This window comes from Megascapheus bottae, chromosome 32 (genome assembly GCF_031878675.1).
Source record: "Megascapheus bottae isolate mThoBot1 chromosome 32, mThoBot2.hap1, whole genome shotgun sequence".
NCBI classification, from domain to species: Eukaryota; Metazoa; Chordata; class Mammalia; order Rodentia; family Geomyidae; genus Megascapheus; species Megascapheus bottae.
The window spans coordinates 5,448,405-5,466,482 of record NC_143540.1 but is presented as its reverse complement, the minus strand read 5'-3'; the positions used below and the strand labels follow the sequence as shown (position 1 = coordinate 5,466,482).

The following is an 18,078-nucleotide window of genomic DNA, read 5'->3' as shown; positions in this document are numbered from 1 at the left end:
GAGGAGGAGGAGGAGGAGGAGAGTTGTTATACCTTTCTTGTGTCCACTGTGTTGGATGACGACTTAGAGGAACTGAGAGAGTGCTGGGCACTGTTCAAACGCTTAAAGCAGTGAGCACCTACATATTAATGCGTGGAAGGTATTTAGAGCAGTGCCATAAACTAATCCCCCTCCTCTTCCTCTTCCTCTTCCTCTCTGCTTCCCCTCCTCTTCATCCTCCTCCCAGGTCTCCTAACATAAAACAGAACCTCAGATCTCTTTTCTCTGTTAGGACTTCACCGGCCTTTCAAGCATTTTCTTCCAAAAAGACTGTGTCACCCAATCAATCACTTGTGGCTTGTGCTCATAATCCTAACTACTCAAGGCTTTCTCCAGTCTTGTAAAGCTCTTAGAAAAGGGTTGGGACATTCGCATTAGTAGAAAGACCTCCACATACCAATTCATACCATCTCATCCCAAATTTCATGCCATGAGCTGATGCACTCAGCCACTCTGAAAAAAAGAAAAAAAAATATGTCATGGCTGGGAGTTTGGTAGAGTGCTTGCCTAGCATTCACGAAGACCCAGTTCGATTCCTCAGTACCACATACATAGAAAAAAGCCAGAAATGGTGCTGAGGCTCAAGTGGTAGACCTCCAGCCTTGAGAAAGTCCAAGGACAGTGCTCAGGCCCTAAGCTCAAGCCCAGGACTGGCAAGAAAAAAAAAATTATGTCATGATGTGTGTATCCCTGGGGAAAAGAGCAGGGGTCACTGCTGTCATGTTAAAACGTCAGATGTCATGGGCTTCTGTCATGGCTCTAAATTCATTACCAAGTGACAATCCATCTCTGCTAAGACTATTAGCAGTCTGGTTTTAATTGTGAAATCCACAGTCAGGTGCCCAGAGAGCCAAGGTGCCTGAGAAGCAGACAAAAGCTGAAATCTAGAGAAGTTACTGTTTTTTACATCAGAAGAACTTGCAGATAGATAGAGCCTCTGACCAAATAAACAAGCATATCTGGCATGGAATCCTTACAAGAAACCCCTGGAAGTTTGGCCTAGTGGTAGAGTGCTTGCCTAGCATGCACAAAGCCCTGGGTTCAGTTCCTTGGTTACCATGTACACAGAAAAAGTTAGAAGTGGTGCTGTGGCTCAAGTGATAGAGTGCTAGCCTTGAAAAAAGCTCAAGGACGGTGCCCAGGTCCTGAGTTTTCAAGCCCCAGGACTGGCAAAAAAAGAAAGAAAAGAAAGAAAGAAAAGAGAAAAGAAGTCCTGGATGGCATCTGATCATTGGCTAGGTTATTTTTCTACAAGCCCTCATAAAGAACCTATTCAGAAGCTGGGCTTAGGTGGCTCACACCTGTAATCCTAGCTACTCAGAGGCTGACTAGTTGATAATTGAGGTTCAAAGGCAGTTTGGGCACAGAAATCCAAAAGACTCTTATCTCCAGTTAACCAGCAAAAATGTGGAAGTGGAAGTTTGAGTCTGGGGCTAGTGGTAGAGTACCAGCACCAGCAAGAAAGGAAGACAGAGATGGGGGGCAGGGAGGAGGGAAACATATATAAGAACCTGCCACACTAGGCAGGCAAAGACATGAGCCCAGGGATAGGGGCATTAGCTCAGTGGTAGAGTGCTTGCCTCATATGTACTAGGAAAAATAGGAGAGAATTGAAGCCAAGAGGGCAGAAATCTGTTTTGTTTTGGTTTATTTCAGCCAGCTCACCCTTGCAGTTAGAGATCACAGTGTTATAGACAGTTTTGAGACATTTTTAATGTGGTATTTAATACAATTTTCATAATAGAGCCAAAATCCTCAAAAGCTCACTCTATAGCTATGAGAAACTCTCATGGTGTGGCATTTCACCCTTCTTGTCAACTCAGTTATGTGGGAAATATAAATAAAGGATTGTGGTCTGGGCTGGTCCAGGGAAAAAGAACCCTAACTGAAAAAAGAACAAAAACAGAAAAGGTTGAAGGCATGGTTTAAGCAATGGAGAGACTGCTGGGAAGGAAGGAAGGGAGGGAGGGAAGGAGGGAGGGAGGGAGGGAGGGAGGGAAGGGAGAGGAAGTTACAGGAAGACTTGAATCTAAAGGTAGACCATCAAGAAGGGTGAAAATAGACATAAAGTTGTTAAGTAAGACAAGGCAGGGGAAAAAAACCCAACAGTCTTTGGACTGAGAGTTTGGCCTAGTAGAGTGCTTGCCTAGCATGCATGTAGACCCAGGTTTGATTCCTTGGTTCCACATACATAGAAAAGCCTAAAGTGGTGCTGTGGCTCAAGTGGTAGAGCACTAGCCTTGAGGAAAGCCCAAGGACAGTGCTCAGGCCCTGAGTTTAGTCCCTATAACCAGCAAAACAAAATCCAACAGTCATTAAACACAATAAATGTAAATGGTCCAAATTAACTATTTAAGTGCTTCACAACTCCCAGTATAAAGTTGTGCAAAAAGCAAACAATGGCAAAAAAGGGAAAATATTAGGTTAGTCTTACTGATAATCAGAATCATAGAGCCATGGCATGGCAGGAAGGATAGCACATAAGAATGGGATAAAAGACCCCATGCCTGCACCTGTCACCACTAATGTCAAAGTGTCTACAAGACACACCATGCCTGTGACAGGAGGTCTTTAGTGTCATTCTCTCATTTGAGAGTGTCTGTTAGTATTCATGACTGGAGGCCTGTGTTATATAACAGCACTCTTTTATGACTCACGATGTCATAGTCTTATGAGTAACGATGTGTTTGTGGGGGTTATGGAAGGATAGACTCATCCCCAACCCCCAAGTTGCAGGAGCTGAGGCACCATCATAAAGAATTTATCAAAGTGATTCATCTCTGTTACTGTAGACAGATTACATTCTCATTCTGTCTCAGGAAGTTTATAGCCCTAGCTCTGAGTAGTTACAAATGTATTATTAATAATCCTTAGGAAAGCAGCACATCATTGCATGGTTTCAGCATTGCCCATGTCCAGAAAAATTTTACAGCAAGGGAACCTGACCTCATGAAAGCACTTTCTCTGGGAACTCAATTCCCTCCCAGACAAAAACTAAAGGAGTGTTTTTGCCTGGCTTTTATTTAAGGCACGAGCTGATGAGTTAGGGTAGTCTTAAAGCATCCCATAGGCTGGGGGGCCAAAGAAGAAAGCCCATATCATAGGCAGGTGTTCCCCCTTCTCTCCTTTCAGTCTTCCTATCTCTGTCTCTGTCTCTCTGGCTTCTCTATGTCTTTCTCCTCTGCCTACTTTCCTCTCTCTCTCTCTCTCTCTCTCTCTCTCTCTCTCTCTCTCTCTCTCTCTCTCTCTCTCTCTCTCTCTCTTTCTCTCTCACTCACACACACATACACACACACACTCTCACACACTCTCTCTCACACACACACACACACACACACACACACACACACACACACACTTCCTCTCTTCCTACCTCCCTTCCCTGTTCCCTCCCCACCATCATGGACTGAAACCTCTAAAATTATGAATTATGAATTCAGTTAAGTCCTCTTCTCCCCACCTCCCCCCCCCTCCTCATCGTTGCTGTCAGGTATTTATTTGATGGAGTGACAAAAAGTCTGACCACAGTATAGTCATCACTGGAGAATCAGACACCAAAATAGCCTGATGCTGTTTTCTTACATGTTTTTGGAAAAACTCTGCCTAGCTTCCTGGTGGAGAACTGATTGTGGAGGTTCAGGAATACTGGTCCAGCTTCCCAGTGAGGAGATAGCTTGGAGGAAGGTGGTTGCCATGGAGATGACAGAGCATCCAGAAACATGCTGGAAGGAGAGACAACAGGACTTGCTCATGGATTGGATAATACAGAACCAGGGAGTCAGGTGCAAGCAACCTTTACAGTGATAATGTCATAACCAGAAATGTCCTCGGTCCAAACTTCCCCATTAGTTGTCCAAGGTACCTGGCCATACACGGGATACGGGAACCAGGTCCAGACTAGGTACTTCTGCCTATCCCAGCATCATCTTTAGATCCTTGGGTAGTTAGAATGGGTGGCAATAAATGGGGCCAGTCCCAGGGCTTGAACTTGGGGCCTGGGTACTGTCCCTCAGCTCTTTAGCCCAAGGCTAGAGCTCTACCACTTTGAGCCACACCTCTACTTCTGGTTTTCTGGTGGTTAATTGAGATAAGAGTCATATGGACTTCACTGCCCCAGGTAGCTTTCAACCGAGATCTCTAGATCTCAACCTCCTGAGCAGCTGGGATGACAGGCGTGAGCCACTGGCATCCAGCTGCAAAACACTTTTAAAAATACTTTTGTGTTTTGGCAACTGAGTGTATATAAAATGACATATACTTGGTCAGTAATCCTGAAGCTGGGTGCTGGCACTGTGCCCATTAAAGTTTGTCATCTTATGAAAGCTAAGCTTTATATTAAAGTTATAAACCTTAATATTCTGTCTTAGAATCTATTTGTCCACCATTTTTTATTATGACCCTTTATGCCATTGGTGGTCATGGTCTTGAACTCGGGACCTCCTGGGAACTGTCCCTGAGCCCTTTTTGCTCAAGGATAGCGCTCTCTACCATTTTGAGCCATGGTGCCACTTTGTTTTCCTGATGGTTCATTGGAGACAAGAGCCTCAGAGACTTCCCTATCCAAGCTGGTTTTGAACCACAACCCTAAGATCTCAGCCTCATGAGTAGCTAGTATGACATGAACCACCAGCACCAGACTTACTATCTTTAAATAGTTGTACAAGAGAGTTGACATTTAACAAATCAGTTTATGAGTACAGTACATTTTGGTCAGTGCCCCCCTTTCAACATTTTCACACACACACACCCCTATTTAACCCATGATATACTTCCTATCTGCTAGTCATAGCTAAGTGATGTGAGTGTAATCAGATGAATTTCTAGCTGGGTTTCTCATACTCCTTATGTTCTTGAGCAGTTCTTCACAAGCATCCTACTGGCTATGTCACATCTACCATGGACATAAAGTCTGTTGTCTGTAATCATCACAGCAGCTCCTTTCTTTCCTAGGTGTTTGATGGTATTTCTCCAGCAGGAATAATTCATCCATTTCCTTCATGGTTCTGGGTGTGCTCACTCCCCATCCATACCCATCCCCCCTAAGGCTTCTGGGTCTCAGCATGTCTTGGCTCTTTTCCTCAAGGAATACAAAAGGTGTCTCTCCATAGCGTTCTATTTTCTCTTTCCCAAGACCCAAACTGCAATTAATTTATCATGGAATAGTTCCATTTTAAGAAGCTCTTAATTCCAATAAATGTAGATGGAGTTTTTGAAGCCCAAACACTTTAATGAAGCTATAAATCAAGAAACCACAACAGTTTGCTTTAAATGTCCTTACATAAAAATTGTGTGCAGGATGAAAGGTTTCCTGCGGTGTCTTGGTGCCGGCTTCAGGTAGTCAGATGTCTTCCCTGCTTGGCTTCTAAGACTGGTTACCATTAGCACAATATTCTTTTCTCCTCCCTGTCTCTCTGTTTTGGGGGGGGGGGGATCAGTTGTAGGGCTTGAATCCCTGGGCACTGTACCTGAGCTTTTTCACTCAAGGCTAGCATCCTGCCACTTTGAGCCATAGCTCTACTTACAGTGTTTAGGTGGTGTTTTTGTTTATTTTTTTGTTTTTGCCAATCCTGGGCCTTGAACTCACGGCCTGTGCTCTGTCCTTGGGCTTTCTCAAGGCTAGAGCTCTACCACTTGAGTCACAACACTACTTCCAGCTTTTTTTTCTATGTCTGTGGTACAGAGGAATCGAACCAGGTCTTCATGCATGCTAGGCAAGCACTCTATCACTAGGCCAAACTCCCAGCCCAGTAGCTTGTATTATTTAAATGAGTTTCTTATAAAATTGGGATACACAAGCTTTGTAGGTTAGCAAAGAGGTTGCCCTCTGGGCTGACTTTTCTATGAACTACATCCATCTCATGGTCACCTCCTCCTTTCTGTTTTTGTTTACGAAGCTTCAGTGGACCAGGTGTTACCATAGTAACAGAGAAATATTGTTCAAATAAAAACAAGAGAGAAAAGGAACATTGGACTTGCATCTTTTCCCAGTCAAGATATAGGGTGTGAAGAAAGTGAGGGGTTCCTGTTCTTGAGATCATTAGCTGCTTAATAGAGAAGACAGCATTGTAATACTTGTGGATTCCTTAAAATTTAGCTCATTAATTATTTAGGAAGTACCTACTCTGTGTTAAACCCCATTGGCTGTTAGATCCCTAGCACCCTATAATTACTAGCCCAGGTATCAGAGGCTCACACCTGTCAATACTAGCTACTCAGAAGGCTGAGATCTGAGGATCCCAGTTCAAAGCCAGCCAGTGCAAGATAGTCCATGAGATTCTTGTTTCCAGTTAGCCACCAGAAACCAGAAGTAGAACTGTCACTCAAAGTAGTAGAGGGCTAGCCTTGAGCAAAAAAATGCTCAGAGACAGTGCTTAAGCCCTGAGTTCAAGCCCCATGACAGACCAAATTAAAATATATATATACATATACATATACGTATATATAATATATAATTGCTGCTTCCAAATAACTTGCCATCTAGTATTTGTATCTCTTCTGACAGATTTATTTTTCCTGCTGGCATCTTTTTTCCATATCTCTCCCCACTCCCTAACAGTTCCTATGTTATATTACTATTTTTGGTCTATATTCTACATAAGAACAAAGGCATGTAATAATTGTCTTCCTGCACTTAATTTGTTTCCCTTAATATGTTGATCCTCAGTTCATTCATTTTCTGGCAAACAATATCATTTTGTTCTCTTTTAAAGATGTCTGAATGATACTTCATTTTATATATATATATATATACACACACATATATATACATATACTTTTATATTTATGTATATTATAGTTTAATCTATGTATATATATTATATATGTATTATGTGTAGTATATATCATATTACCACATTGTCACTAAGGATGAGGGATAATGTAATAACGAGAAAGCTTTCTTTTCTTTTTTTTTTTTTTGCTTGTCAATAAGTTTATTGTCTTTTTGAAAAAAAATCTTCATAGAAAATCACTTGGTTTAACTCTCAGCAGCCCGCTCCTGAGCTCTGAGGAAGCTTGCCTTCTTCTGAGCTACCCGATCTTTCTTCTGAGCAAGGGACATCTTGGGACGATTCCACCTCTTCTTCTTCACTTCTCTCTTGGGCTTCTTCACATAGACTGGGTTCTCTCTTATAGCAGCATGAGCCTTCTTGTACATCTCCTCCATCATGTCTGGAGTTACATTGTTCTTTATGTACTGTGAGAACTGCTTCTTGTACGAATCTTCATCCTCTTCCATTAGGTAACGCATATAATCTGCAACATTCTGACCCATGATGTGCTTCCGATGTACTTCTGCATTGAACTCCTTGCTCTCAGAATCATAGCCAGGGAATCGCTTGGTACTGTGAGGGATAGACAAGCCTTCATCCACAGCTCCCTTCAGGGCACCAAAGACTTTATTGCCAGTGTAGTTCTGGCAAGGCCTGCATCCAAATAGCAGGTGAAGGCACCAGGTTTTCCAGCAATGCTCTCCACGTTGTATTCATCACCAGTCACCTCCACTTGTCCTTCGTAGATCCTATCCATCCCAAACCTATTGAGAAGCCTGCGGGCCAGCAGCAGGCCAGTGCAATAAGCAGCCGCATAATTGGTGAGGCCTACTTTCACACCGTACTTGGGTAGTTCGTGTGCATATGCTGCACACACGACCATGTCTCCTTCTATGCGTGCGTAAGCAATCTGACAAATAATATCTCTGTTGGTTACACGAACTATCATCCTGTATTTGGGTGTGTTGTACTTATTTTTGTCTTGAATTACCAAGCGTTTCCGAGCATAGTAGTCAGTTTTGCCCTCTCGACGTCTTCTAAATTTCACTTGGTATCTCTTAAAGTAGGCCTTATTCTTGACAACTTTAACAAACCCCATCCTGCAGACTCTAGCTTTCTTTTCTTTTTCTTTGTTTTTGTGCTAGTCCTGGGGCTTGAACTCAGGACCTAGGCACTGTCCCTGAGCTTCTTTTGCTCAAGGCTAGTGCTCTACCACTTAAGCCACAGCACCACTTCCGGCCTTTTCTTAGTAGTTTGTTGCAGATAAGAGTCTTATGGCCTTTCCTGCCCTGTCTGGCTTCAAACCACATTCCTAAGTTCTCAGCTTCCTGAATAGCTAGGATGACTGGCATGAGCCACCGATGCTTTCTGTTTAGCATAAATTATGTCCCCACATTGAGGAAACCTCCATACATCCCTGCTGTAAGGATTGACATTACTTCTGAATCACTTTATTTGCTTTGTCTTTAAGACTGAAGAACAAGATATTTAAATTTCAGAAAAGAGGCCATAAGGAATAGAATAATACAATAAACAAGGGTTTGGAAGGCTATGCAATAATGCACCTTCTGGAAAATGTTCCTGTTTCCAGACGACCTTTCCAAGCATTGTCTTGTCTGGGATCAGATGTGGACCAATTAACTCCTGGGTTTCTCACAATAAATATCTGCCAGGAAAAGCCATTATTTGTGTTACAGCCAACAGGAGCCACCAGCCAGTGGTTTTTGCACTTGTTAAGCGCAAGTGCATGGTGTGGTATCTCTTGGTTTGCCAGCTGGTAAACACCATCTGTTTTCATATGCCATGTGTCAATTTTCACTCCCCCCTACCACACCCACCCTTCTACTCACTTCTTTGCAAATAGAAAAAAAATATATATATATATATGTAAAGAAGATAGTTCTGTAGCTCAGAACTCAGAGGAATATGCCAGTCAGTTTAGGAAAGAAAAGAGGGATAAAGGTAGAGGAGTGAAGGAGAGGAGAGAAGAGGGAAGATGAAGGGAAGGGAGGAAGAGGGAAGATAGAAAGGAACTTTCCAAAACTCCTGCCCTTAGAAAATATTGGAAATAAGATCCTCCAAAATCTCATAGAAATGAGCCAGAATAGGATAAGGGGTGCTAATTTCAGCTATCCCTAAATATTGTAATGAAACAAACTCATAGTTCTCTTTTTATATAAGCCTAACAGATACCTGCCACAAGCCTTGCATGATGGGAATTTTTCAAGTATTCCTTACCTTTCTCTTCTCGGTTTCCTTCTGTACCAACACTAGCGACCTTGTAAACTACTGTTGAATGTTATTTGTTGTTGTTGTTTTCTGACAGTCCTGGGGCTTGAACTCAGGGCCTGGGCTCTGTTCCTGAACCTCTCTGTGCTCAAGGTTAGTGCTCTACCATTGGAGCCACAGCGCCACTTCTGGCCTTTTCTGTGTATGTAGTACTGAGGAATCCAACCCAGGGCTTCCTACATGCTAGGCAAGTGCTCCACCACTATGCCACATTCCCAGCCCTGCCAAATGTATCTCTTGTCCTTGCTGTGTGATGATGAATACTCCAGCTTGGACTCCCCAAACCCTACCCCAACATCTAACCAGTCTTACCATGCCTTTCTCCCTACTGTAGACCCTCCTAACCACCCCAGAGGAGGAAAAAAAGGTAGAAAGAAGAAAGAAAGAAAGAAAGAAAGAAAGAAAGAAAGAAAGAAAGAAAGAAAAGAAAAAAAAGGCAGTTGTCCAAAGCAGTCAAGACTTAAAAGTACTAGAAGCTTGAATTTTTCTATAGAAGAGGAAGAATTCAGAAATTGACCCGAAAGTAGGTGAGACTTAAGAACTCTAAGGAAGCAAATTGTGTTGAGTTAGTTATATCAGTCACATCCTCTTGCTGTTAGAAAATACTGTTTTTACATGCAGGTTAGATGTTAAAAAAACAAACAAACAAACCTCTCTTACAAGGCCCACAAGCTTTCCTATGAATAGAATTCTCTCCCTCTTTTTTCAATAGGAACATTTAAATTCTATATTTCAAAAGTGATTGCTTGGAATGAATTTCTTATGTGGTATTAAATCTCCAGAGGAAAATATAGAGCAGTGTTTTACCCATTCGATGCTACTTACCAAAGGAAGAGAGAGAAATCACAGAAATTAGCAATATGGTTCAGTGGGCTTCACAGGACTGCCAGCCCCAGGTGTGAATGCAGGAAGTGTTTCATTTGTAGGGAGAGACAAATTAACACACAGTCACTGCTCTAAGTCCCCAAGGATGCGGGGGAGGAGGCAGAACTGGAGGCATATTTAAATGTCAAGAGCTAGTCCACCTTCCTTGGAAGAAAACTAAACTTGTTCTCTTCTTTGTTGGTATGGCAGGGAGTTGAACCCAGGGTTTTAGGCATGTTAGGCAAGCACTCTACCACTAAGCCACATGAGAAGTATTCTTTCCACATGAAACTGACTGCTTAGCATCCTTTTTCCATATTAAAATTTAAAGCCCAGTGTGGGCTTTATATTACCCGGACGTTTGAGCTCAGAGCAGACCCATTTCAAGGGGCAACTGTGGCAATACTGAATGGCTAGCACACTGGACACTCCAGCCCCAACTTATTCAATAGCTCATTCAGTTGTTTTGCTCTAATTCCTTACTTGAAACTTTCACATAATTCAGAATAGATTCCTGTTTTTTAAATGTTAATATAATATTTAGATATTATGTAAAGTCCCAGGGGAGTCTTAGACTGGGCACCTCACAATCAAATATTTCCATAGCAAAAAAAAATTACAGTATACACAAAGTAAGATAAATAAAAAGCATCCTGTAGGTTGGATATTGCAGCCAAGTATACTACAGAAGGCAGGGGCTAGGGGGAGGTAGGAGGGGAACATAAAGAAGCCTTCTTGTGCCAGGCGCAGGTGACTCACACCTATAATCCTAGCTACTCAGGAGGCTGAGATGTGAGGATCTCAGTTCAAAGCCAGCTCAGTCATGGAAGTCCGTGTGACTCTTATTTCCAGTTAACCATCAGAAAACCAGAAGTGGCACTGTGGCTCAATGTGGCAGAGTAGTATCCTTGAGCTTAAAAGCTCAGGGACAGTGTCCAGGCCCGGAGTTCTAGCCCTAAGACTGAAAAAAAAAAATCAGAGAAGCCAAGATGTTTGAAAAATTATAGGGTTTCCACCCTGTCCAAGAAAACATGGTTTTCCTGATATATATTTTGTACAGTCTTTTAGAAAAGAATATTTTCTGCTTCCTGTCTTGCTAACCTCTTACTGATTAATGGCATGCTCTGTATCCAGCTCCTTTGTATTTATTTCTTTAATCACAGGCTGTGGAGGGTTTTGGTGGGGAAAGGGGAGAATCTGCTGTACTTCTTTCCAAAGAAATAATTTCTGTTGTAAATTTCCTTTTTGCTACCTATCTAGATAATGTTCATTTTTGCTTTCAAACAAAGTAGGTGGGAAAAGTTTCATTTCCTAAGGGAGGGGAGGCCAAGTTGGTACCATTCCTGTAAGATGAAAGAATCAATCCCTGTCAGGTAGCTTTTGTAACAACCAACCCCACAAAGCCAAGTACTTAAAAACTGCCATCATCTCGTTGGCTCACATTTGTACTGGTTAGCAGACAGGCAGAACTCTTCTGGTGGCCACCATTGGGTTGGAGGAATGGCAGATCCAAGAAAGGACTGCTCATCAAAAAGTTTGAGGTTCAAAGCCAGCCCAGGGCAAGAAAGTGATAGAGTGCTAATATTGAGCAAAAAAGCTCAGGGATAGGGCCCAGGCCCTAAAATTCAAACCCTACAACTGACAAAAAAAAAAAAGGGTTGCCACAAAAAGGGCTAGAGAATCTGGGCACCAGTGGCTCACACCATAACCTAACTATTCAGGAGGCTGAGATCTTAGGTTCCCTGGTTTGAAGCCAGCCTGGGCAGTAAAGTACTTCTGAGACTATTATCTCCAATAAACTACTCAGGAAAAAAAAAAGCTGGAAGTAGAGCTGTGGCTCAAATGGTAGAGTGCTCACCTTGAGCACAAAAAGGCTCAGGGACAGCACCCAGGCCCTGAGCTCCAGTCCCAGGATTGGAAAAATAAAAAAGGGCTAGAGATATGGCTCAAGCAGTAGAACACCTGCTCAGCAAATGTAATACCTTAAGTTCAAACTCCAATGCAGAAGGGAAAAAAAAGTGTGGTTTTTGCAAAGAAGCGATTGTAATGCATGCCTCTGGGTATAGACAAGTCAACAAAATGTTTAGGAGAGAAGAACAAAGCATCCTTTTTTCCCTCAGACTAACAACCTAGCATCCTATGCAGGGAGCTGTAGAAATCTTTCTAGCCCCATAGTTGGAGTTGGAAAAAAAAAGAGAAGGAAAACACCAAAAATTTTTCAGAAAATAAAACTTCATGTGCCTTAGCCTGTATAAGAGGCACCTGAAAACTTCCCATTTCATGTCTTAATTACACTGACACTCCAGTTTCATCCTCAGAGCTAATTCTGAGAAGTGACAGATTCTTACACACTGTGCAGTTTAATTACAATTAACTCTTTACAGTTTAATTACCAGCAAGTAGCGGGGGGGGGGAAGGGGGGGAATATCTTGGTTTTTTGGTTTGTGTTTTCCCTCCAGAATTGAGGTAACCAGAAAGCTCACGTAATCAGCCATTCTCTGCTATAATCTGCTTTTTTGAAAGTGATTATAAACAAGAGGCTGAAATTGGGAACACTTTAAAAAGAAAAACATCTTTCAGGATCTATCATAGGGTCAGTCCAGGTGAAGCTTAATTTTTTATACCCTCAGCAATTATAGTACCATCTGCTGATGTGACCACTGCAAGTAATGTGACTTAGGAAATCTCACAGATAAAGTTGTGGGTGATATCTGGTGTTGCTTTTTCCTTTTTGAAAATTAATATCCAAGCCTGGTGCTGGTGACTGTAATCCTAGCTACTCAGGAGGCTGAGATCTGAGGATCACGGTTCAAAGCCAGCCTGGGCATGAAAGTCCAAAAAACTCATCTCCATTTAGCCACTCAAAAACCAGAAGTGGCACTGTGGCTCAAGGGAAAGGTCGTGGCCTTGAGCTGAAGAGCTCAGGGACAGCACCAATGCCTAGAATTCAAACCCCATGACAAAAACAAATTAAATAAATAATAATAAAAACCACTAACAAAAGAAAAATGGTGTGTAGCTTCCCTTCCCTTCCTATTTGCCCAATCAAAACCTGAACTTAGAGAGTGAGGGGCAAATAATAAATAAATAAGTCTACCAACTCAGTGTTGAACCTCAGTTACAGTAGGAAAGGAAGAAGTCATGCCACCATGAATTAGAGACGTTAAATGACACAAGCTCAAATGCTTAGATGTCTGAAGAGGGATCCAGGCTGCAATAACGCTAGCTGCTTACTCGCACAATAACAACTTCCTAATGTTTTGCTTCTGTATAGGATATCTTATGACAATGAGAGTTGAGGGACCATGAGGGGCTTGTCATTTTATTGAACCATATGCAGTGTACAGGCATGAAAATGTTAATAGCAATGAGAACCATCCATCTGAACAAGCAGGGGTTCTTTTCCTTCTGGCACCCTTTGAAGTTCTGTAAATGGAAATATTTGAAGAAAATAAAGTTTAAATCACTCCCACTGACTTTTTTTTGATGGACAGCTGCTACTTCAGTGGAGCTGTAGATTTCCCCTGAGTTTTACTCACAAGAAAAGTCAAAGCTCTGGCCAGGCGTGGTGGTTCACACCTGTAATCCTAACTACTCAGGAGGCTGAGATATGAGTATCGCAGTTCAAAGCCAGCCTAGGCACTAAAGACTGAGAGACTCTTATTTCTTAACCACTAGAAAATGGGAAAAAGAGTAGGGTGGTAGCCTCAAGCTGAAGAGCTCAGGGACAGTGCCCAGGCCTAGGGAAAGAGAGAGAGAGAGAGAGAGGGAGAGAGAGAGAGAGAGAGAGAGAGAGAGAGAGAGAGAGAGAGAGAGAGAGAGAGAGGGAGGGAGGGAGGGAGGGAGGGAGGGAGAGAGAGAGAGAGAGAGAGAGAGAGAGAGAGAGAGAGAGAGAGAGAGAGAGAGAGGAAGGAAAAAAGGGAGGGAAGGAAGGGAAAGAAGGAAAAGAAAATTCAAAGCTCTATTGGTAACATGTTTGTAGGATGCCCTGTGTGCCTGGGCCTTGTTGGTCTTGCTTCTGTATCCCAAATAAAGCCATCAGACTCAGTTGCTATCACTGCTGCCACCTGGGGATAACCCAGGCCCTAAGTTCAAGCACCATGATGGACAGAACACATACACACACACACACACACACACACACACACACACACACACACACACACACACACACACAAGCCAGGCACAATAGCTCATGCCTTTAATCCTAGTTATGGAAAGTGGAGTCAGGACACACACACACACAGAAGCCAGGCACAATAGCTCATGCCTTTAATCCTAGTTATGAAAAGTGGAGTCAGGAAGACCATAATCTGAGAGCAGCTTGAGCAGTATAATTGGTGAGAGGCTATCTCAAAGAAAAAGCCAGATGTTGGAGTTCATATCTACAGTCCCAGCTACATATAAGGAGTGGAAGGGAGGATCATTGGTCTTGGGCTAAAGAGCATGAGGCCCTATCTGAAACACAAAGCAGAAAGAGCTGGAGGTGTGGGTTAAGTGATACAGCATCCATCAACCATGAAAACAAGAAGCCCTGAATTCAAAGCCTAGTACCAATTGTATTATAAAACAGCTTCCAGCCAGGAGTTTGGCCTAGTGGTTAAAGTGCTTGCCTAGCATGCACAAAGACCCGGGTTCGATTCCTTGGTACCACATACATAGAAAAAAGCCGGAAGTGGTGCTGAGGCTCAAGTGGTAGAGATCTAGCCTTGAGAAAAAAAAAAAGTCCAAGGACAGTGCTCAGGCCCTGAGCTCAAGCCCAGGACTGGCAAAATAAATAAATAAATAAATAAATAAAATAAAACAGATTCCTCCTTACCAGAGTGCTTTAGGAGAACAAAACTTGCCCGACTTGTATATGCCTCATGACCTACACAGAGTCTGGCACATAGGAATCCCTTGATGAATACTGGGCATTAATTTTGGTCTGTAATTTTTTTTTTGCCAGTCCTGGGGCTTGAACTCAGAGACTGGGCACTATCCCTGAGCTTGTGTGCTCAAGGCTAGCAGTCTCCTTGAGTCACAACTCTACTTCTGGCCCTTTATTGTGTGTGGGTATGTGTGTGTGGTTAATTGAAAGTAAGAGTCTCACAGACTTTTTCTGCCCAGGTTGGCTTGGAACTTCGATCTCAGTCTCAGTCTCGGATTATAGGCATATGCCTTGGGGGCCCATCTCCGAGAAGGATGTTGAGTGATTTTGCTGGCTAACCCTGTGAGTGTCATTAAAATACACCAGAAGACTAACAAGATTGTCGACTTGAATCATAGGATTGTTTCCAGTGGCAATGGGAAACACGGAGATCAGTTTATGAACAGTGAAAAGAGAAGCTGTGGGTTGGAATGCTGCCATCTTATACCCCAGCTTGTACCAGATATAGTATGCAGAAGGGTGCTCACATTTGTTGTTTGAGTAGTAAAACAGCCTACTCTGCAGTGTTTGGTCCCAAGTGCCTTATTTGGGGTAGATTCAATGAAGTTAACTTTCCAGAAGTGCTTTTTTAGATAATAAGCAATTGTATTACTCCTCTTTACACAAATTCAGAGCATCTTCAGGCAGAAGAAAAAAAAAGGGCGGTTTTAATCATAAAGAAAAAAAGTGTTTTGTGTTTTGGGTTTTTTTTATTGTCCAGTAAAAATTGTCCCTAGGGCTGTTCAGAGCTGATAGCAACACAGTTCTAAAATTATTTCGATGCCTCATAAGAAATTGGCAATAAAAACTAAGCCATTTTCATGTTGCTTATTGTTTTAATTTTTTTCAATCAATTTAAAGTGGAGAAGCTGAAGAAAAATATGAAACGACAAAAACATACAGCCTCATGTCACAGTTGCGAGATGATTTGGCCCAGCATAATTTTCTCTGGTTCCTTCAAATATGATTATTTCCAGGCAATTTAATTTAAATACTGGTATGAGAATTATTTCTGGAGACAGGAAATTTGCCTCCCAGGATAATTCTCTTATCTTGAGAAGGATACATTCGATTTAATTCCCAACTAGTAATATCGAGTTATATTTTTATTGGTTTGCTGGAGTATTTCTTAAACTTCTGATGGACACTAATCAAAGCTGTATATGCATAGCAGCTTTCATCACATGGCTTCTACAGAGATTGTAAGGGTCAGGAAATGGTAATCTAGCCCATTTCTTTAGCAAAGTTGACCAGCCCACAATTGCAGATTTAGATTTCAAATGTCTATATTTTCATCCTGTTTCCTGAAGAATTTGTTGTTCGTTCGGTTGTGGGGTATAAACGCAAGTCCTGGGCACTGTCCCTGAACTTTTTTGCACAAGGTAGTGCTCTACCACATAAAGTGCCACTATCAGTGATTACTTGAAGATAAAAGTCCCATGGACTTTCCTTCCTGGGCTGGCTGTGAACCACAAACCTTAGATCTCAGCCTCCTGAGTAGCTCGAAATACAGGTATGAGCCACCAGTGCCCGGCTAACCGTCTCTTTTTGAGTTCATGTAAAACTTCCATTGCATTGCCTAAGCAGGAATTACGCTCGGGGAGAACTCTTGTGGAGACTTCTATTTGTGCACATAAAAAAATCACATCTCTGCCCATGTGAAATATCAAGCCATCAGGCTAACCAGGAAAAATAGTAGTGATTTGATATCTCCGTGGAGCTTTCTGTTTGTCCAGATCTCCCTCTCATACCTCATGGAACGATGACCAGTTTGGTGGTAGAACATATGTAAGCCCAAGTGGCCTGTAAATCCAGGGCTAAGGGCAATGTAGAAGCAGGACAGGGGGCGACATGGATCCCTGTGATGGACCAAGGGGCTGGCACAAGCTTTCAGGGCATACCTGGAGGGAGGGAGGGTGTCAAGGATGAGATGTGCATGCAGTCAGTGCACCCAGCAGGTCTTGCAGTCAGAATTGACAGAATTGAAGTAAATACTTTCTCATTAGGTGTGAGGAGGAATAAAGACAATGAGTCAATGAGTGTCACTCCCACCCCCACCCAGGGATGTCTGCTACCCCTACTTTTCTTGGGGTATCTGGTCCTCAGGTATCCATTCAAGACACTCAACCAAGGCCCAGGTCTGAGCTTAAATCCTCAGACGGCTTCATCTCCAAAGGAAGACAGAACCATATCAGGCCAGCGGTGGCTTTTGCATGGGGAGACGCTAATAATACTCATTAGGCTTCTAGCTCACTCGAATTTAATTTAGAGTGATCCAGTTGTGTATATGCTGTGGTTGCCAGGACAGATGTATGCACAGCTCAGGCCTGCTTCTCTTTGGCTGAGACAGATGTCAGGATGTCAGGCCTCCTTGGAACAGAGCCAGGATATTTATTAGTGATGGTAGTTCACCAGCTTCCTTTCCCTCAACTGAGCCTTTTGTGTGTAGAGTCAAAATGTAAGCCCCAGCTGAAGAAAAAAAGAGAAAGGGGAGATTCTGAGCAAGGTAGTAGAAGGTGGAGAAAGTGGGGGTAAAACCATGTGAGAAAATAGCAAGTAAGCCTGATGCCAACATCTCATTCCTATAATCCTAGCTATTCAAGAGGCTGAGATCTGAGGATTGTGGTTCAAAGCCATCCTGGATAAGAAAGTCTGTGAGGGGGGAGGGTAATGGGTACCAAGACATGTGAAAGGGTATCAATGTATGTGAATTAATGCACCTTCTATCTGGCAAATATCATGTAATCCTTTTACTAATTACAATTAAAAAAAAAGAAAGTCTGTGAGGCTCTTGCCTGCAGTTATCCACTTAAAAATCTGTAAATCCCGGACGTAGTGGCTCACGCCTGTCATCCTAGCTACTCAGGAGGTTGAGATCTGAGAATCAAGGTTCAAAGCCAGCCCAGGCACAAAAAGACCCTGAGACTCTTATCTCCAATTAGCCTCTAGAAAACAGGAAGTAGGACTTGGCTCCAAGAGTAGGGTGACGGTAGCCTTGAGCTGAAGAGTTCAGGGACATGGCCCAGGCTGAGTTCAAGCCCCATGACTCACAAAAAATAAACAAAGAAAAATCTGGAAATGGAGCTGTGATTCAAGTAGTAGAGCACTGACCTTGAGCACAAAAACTCAGAGACAGCAACCAGGCTCTGAGTTCAAGCCCCAGGACCAGTGCAAAGAAAAGCAAAGAGAGCGAAGGAGAAAGGGAGG

The 18,078-nt window shown here is 42.7% G+C and overlaps 1 protein-coding gene and 1 pseudogene across 4 annotated transcripts in view; one reads left to right on the top strand and one right to left on the bottom strand.

Annotated features, from left to right (window-relative positions):
- The window catches only part of Tmem108 (transmembrane protein 108), a 98,922-nt gene that overhangs the window by 66,398 nt on the left and 14,446 nt on the right, over positions 1-18,078 (top strand). The gene's annotated exons all lie outside the window — the stretch shown is intronic.
- LOC150043082 (large ribosomal subunit protein uL18 pseudogene) lies at positions 6,947-7,917 on the bottom strand (annotated as a pseudogene).